We start from the raw sequence: 5,567 nt of genomic DNA, 5'->3' as shown, positions 1-5,567 counted from the left end.
GGCTGCAGGTTTATCTGAAAAAGCGCAAGTATTATATTACCACTACAGAGGAAGGGCAGCGCCGGCGCCGCCACTTGAATAAATAAACAATATACGACATGTTGTGTGAACCGTTGATTTCACACTACCTCATGCATTTGAACCCATTATACAACATGTTGTGTGAACCGTTGATTTCATACTACCTCATGCATTAGAACCCATCGGAAATACCATCAGTTTCTATTCTTTTTTTAAATACCATCCATCTCTTCCTTCCTTGCAATCCATATCTTCTTCTTCTTCTTCAATTATTTCATCCTCTTAATATATGGAATTGGAGCAACCCATTTTGGATTTCGAGCAACTCGTGTTGAGAGAGGCTGTTTCTGTTTCTGCTCAAAAAGTTAACCAAAACCACAGCAAAGCAAGTGCTAAGAGCACCAATGCAGATAGACTAAACACTTCTCGACCTTCCGACCACCGTTGCCGTCGCTCCGAATCCTCCAGGACACTGGAAATGGGTGTGCCATGGAACTACTCCCCGGAGGAAAAACTATCTTGGGTGCGCTCTCAAATCATTGGTGGCGAAGCAGAAATCGATTCTCCTTCCGGGAAAAGAAGACTCACCTATGCTGATCACACCGCCACCGGCCGGTCTCTTCTATATATCGAAAATTTCATCACCCACAACGTTCTTCCCTTTTATGGTCCGTAGTCTATCAATCATGTTCTTTACAATCTTGAGTGGCCAATCAAATCAAATTCATTTGACTGAAAAAATAATCAAATCCGTACTTCTCTACTACTTTATTCCATCATCATTGGTTCAAATGAGAGAATATTCAACTAGTTATAGTGGATGAATATTTTTGTCATTTTATTACAAAAATACTCGTCCACTATAATTAATTAGATATTTTGCTAAACTGGATGATCCTAATTGAATTAATTCCTGTCAAAGAAAATGTTGGCAGGATTTTCAGTTATTATAAATTTTGTTTTGTTGTTGTTTTATATTATTTGGTCAAATATTTTTCAACATATATAGGGAATACTCACACGTGTGACAGCTACGTGGGGGACCGGACAACAAAATTGGTGCATGAAGCATCCAACTACATCAAGAAATGCTTGGGTGGTGGAAATGATGATTCCCTCTTGTTCTGCGGTTCCGGCTCCACCAGAGCCATTAAAAAGCTTCAAGAAATAATCGGCGTTGCCGTGACACCAATCTTGTGGGAGAGGGTAATAAAATGCCTCACTAAGGAGGAAAGGTGGGTGGTTTTTGTTGGGCCTTATGAGCACCACTCGAACCTTCTTTCATGGCGGAATAGCTTGGCTCAAGTGGTAGAGATTGGTTTCGATGATGATGGTTTGATTGACATGGAGGCTCTACGACTACAACTTGAATCGTATAAACATGCCAACAGGCCTATTTTGGGTTCTTTTTCGGCTTGTAGCAATGTGACTGGAATTTATTCGGATACACGAGCAATTGCTAGACTTCTTCACCAATATGGAGGCTTTGCATGCTTTGATTTTGCAGCAAGGTACGTTAAAAGATAAGAACTTCACTTTATACAATTAAATTGCCGCGTATTTTGAGAACACCGTTTCGATAATTTTTAAACGTTAAAAGTGATACAATGACTATTATACCCCAGACTTTTTTATAAAATTCTAAATTTATCCTTAATTTCAAATTAAAAATAAATAAATAAATAAATTATTATATATATAAAAAAAAAAAAAAAAATCACAAGATAACCCATGGTTGGTAGAGGTGTAAATCAATAACCGCTTACCGTAACCGCCTTAGCGGTTAGTAGATTTCAGTAACTGCAACCGCTAACAACTAGGCGCTTAGCGGTTAGCTACTAATCGCCGGTTAGCAGTTAGTGAAATAGATAACCGCCCACCAACCGCCTTTTCAAAATTGGGCTTTTTGTGCTTTTTTGGGCTTTTTTTTTTATTTATTATTATTATTTTTTTTTTATTGCTGTAGCATTTTTTACCCTCATTTGTTTTTTTTTTGTCTTCTTAGGCCCAATTCCTAAAAAAAAATTCAACACAACATATAAAAGAATTTCAAATAAAACATATGATATATATATGATTATATGTCATATTATATATGATTATGTGTATTATTTGTTATTGTATAATCATATGATTTAATGATCAATTCATTATGAGATATAATCATATAAATTATAGTGATAATATTACTAAAATTAGAATGATAATATATTAATAGTTCAATTGTGTTTATAAGTAACACATTGTTTAATTGAATGTCAATTACTTAATTTGATATTATATGAATCACATTATCATTGTGCATTAATAATATGATTCACTTGAATAATGTATTTGAATGGTCATTGAATCATATGATTAAGTATTGATATTATACATTTATATTATTCATATGCATATATTTATAATTATAATTTATAACACCTATAGACTTATAAGTTTATAACATATATTGGAATTAAGTCTCTAGGTACTTAATTGTTGTATTAGTATGAATTGGTATACTTATGACTTATGTCATATTATATATGTATAATTTATTATTATATAATTATATAAATTAGAATGATAATACATTAATATTTCAATTGTGGTTATAAGTAACACATTATTGAATCTAATGCCAATTACTTAAGTTGATGTTATACGAATCACATTATCATTGTACATTAATAATATGATTAACTTGAATAAAATATTTGAATTGTCATTGAATTATATGATTAAGTGTTGATCTTATACATTTATATTATTCATATGCATATACGTATAATTATAATTTATAATATATATAGACTTATAAGTTTATAACATACATTGGAACTAAGTCTTTAGATACTTAATTGTTGTATTAATACGAATTGGTATACTTATGAGTTATGCCATATTATATATGTATAATTTATTATTATATGATCAAATGATTTAATGATCAATTGATCATGTGATATAATCATATCAATTATAGTGATAATATATTAATACTTAAATTGTGATTTCATTATCTAAAAAAAATGTGATTTAATGATTAAGTGATTATGTTATATGTATAAATATTATTATAGTTATAATTATAAAAATATATTATATAAAAAGGCGGTTAGCGGTTACAGTTAGTAAACCCAATAACCTCTAACCACTAACCACTAGGTGGTTATAGCGATTAGGCGGTTAGCGTTTAATACGATTAAGCGGTTAAGTAGTTAGCGATTAGCAGTTATAGCGATTAACGGTTAGCAGGCGATTTCTAATCGCCCGCATTGACACCCTATGGTTGGGCCAATTTGTAACCATTTGTTTTCAATTTTTTTTTTTTTTTTTGTAAAAAAAAAAAAAAAAAAAAAAAAAGCGAGAGGTAATTTTGTCTTTTTAGTGGCTTTAATGGCAAAAATTGATGGAGCGGTAAATTGCATCAAATTGAAAGTTCGAGGGGTGAAATTAAGAGTTTTTAAAATTTATAGGAGTCTTCTCAAAACGTGCAGTAGTTTAGGGGTTCTTTGTTAAGTTTCCCCTAAAAGATATGTTCTCATTTATTTACAAGTTTATGTTCATTATTTTCTTGGCCTGAAATATTAATGTGTTTCATTAGCGGTCCATATGTGGAGATTGACATGAGGTCCGGCGAGATGGACGGCTATGATGCCGTTTTCCTTAGCCCGCATAAGTTTCTCGGTGGCCCCGGATTGCCGGGCATTCTTCTGATGAGCAATGTCCTTTATCTCTTAAAATCTTATCCACCATCAACTTGTGGAGGTGGAACTGTTAATTATGTCAACGGCTTAAGTGAAAAGGTAATAATTGGGCCTTGAGTCTTGATCCTCGCTCTTATTTGGATAATTTTGTTGATTTTTTTTTTTTTTTTTTTGGATCAAATGAATTAATGTGGATTGCAGCACACGGTATATAAAGAGGAAATTGAAGAAAGGGAAAATGCTGGGACTCCTCAAATAATCCAGACAATTAGAGCATCATTGGCCTTCTGGGTAAAGGAATATATTGGCTACCAAGTGATTGAAAATAAGGAGCAAGCCTACATACACAGAGCACTTCAGAGGCTTCTCCCAAACAAGAACATTTGGATTTTAGGAAATACAACCACCAAACGACAAGCCATATTGTCTTTCCTCATTTATAGTACGACCAATAATTCCTCCTTGTCTGGCCTCAAAAACAATAAGCCACTTCATGGACAATTGGTTGCGTCACTCTTGAATGACTTGTTTGGCATCCAGGCTCGAGGTGGGTGCGCTTGTGCTGGACCCTATGGCCACGTCTTGCTTGGTGTCGATGACACCTATTTAGTTGCCATCAGAGATGCTGTTGCAAAGGTAAAATACTCGCTTAATTCTTGCTTTGAAGCTTTGAAAACTATCACCCAATTAAGATTTTGAGCAAGATTTTCTTCACCTTTATTTTTTATAGGGGTATGTGGGAACAAAACCCGGATGGGCTAGAATCAGCTTTCCCTACTACATGTCTGAGGAGGAGTTTGAGTTTATTTTAGATGCAGTGGAGTTTTTAGCTATTTATGGGCAACGGTTCATTCCTTTGTACCACTACAATTTTGGAACAGGAGCCTGGACTTTTAAGAAGGCGGCATTTCAGGAGCTTCTCAACAAGGAAAACAACTTGGAAGATTACAATTCTAAGGCGTGTGGCGATGAAAAGCGAAAGAAGATGAGTAAATATAGAGGTTATTTAGAAGCTGCAAAGTACATTGCTAGTTTGCTTCCCAAGTTCCCTTCTCAGCGTAGACTTCCGGAGCAGATTGATCCCAACATTTTCCATTTCAGAATCTAGTTAACTACTTCCAATTTATTGTTTCTTTTTGGTGGTCTTGTTTAAATTTTACTTTAAATAACATGGTGCTAATCTTTTCTTTCTGATACTACTTTTGTATATGAAAATCTTGTTTTAAAATAATTTATAATATGTTCCCAAAGGATAGTTCAATCGGTTGAAAACCACGCCTCATGAAGCGAAGATTACTAGTTCGAATCTCCCTCCCCCTATTGTACAAACATGTCAATAATAATAATAATAATAATAATAACAATTTATAATAAAAGTATCTCTATTTAACTCTTTAAATAAAAGTTAAATTTGAAGAGAAAAACTTACTTTTATAAATTTAATAGCCACTTTTAAAATGAACAAAATATCAAACTCACTATATCTTCTTCTACTTTATTTAAATATTATTATTTTCTTATTTTTTAATTCTTTTTTCGTTCTTGGTAGATGAGAGAGAAGGAAAATGAATATATAATAAGATTAAAAAACTAAAACTTTCATTTTTTGGCACTTTTGGTATTTGGAGAACCTTATTGATCAAAGTTAAATTTAAAATAGATTAGAGAGCTTGTTAAAGAGTAGTGATAATCATAACACCAGCATGAGTGAACAGTCACTCACGCCGATGTATTTAATAATAATATTTTTTTTAATATTACTGTTCAATTTTTTTTAATAATATAATAATACTATAATACACTAAGTGACTGTTCACTCACGTTGGTGTTATGATTATCACTTCTCCTTGTTAA

This window comes from Corylus avellana, chromosome 11, assembly GCF_965113065.1.
Source record: "Corylus avellana chromosome 11, dhCorAvel1.hap1.2, whole genome shotgun sequence".
Classification (NCBI taxonomy): Eukaryota; Viridiplantae; Streptophyta; class Magnoliopsida; order Fagales; family Betulaceae; genus Corylus; species Corylus avellana.
The sequence above is the reverse complement of the archived record's forward strand: the minus strand, read 5'-3'. Positions refer to the sequence as shown.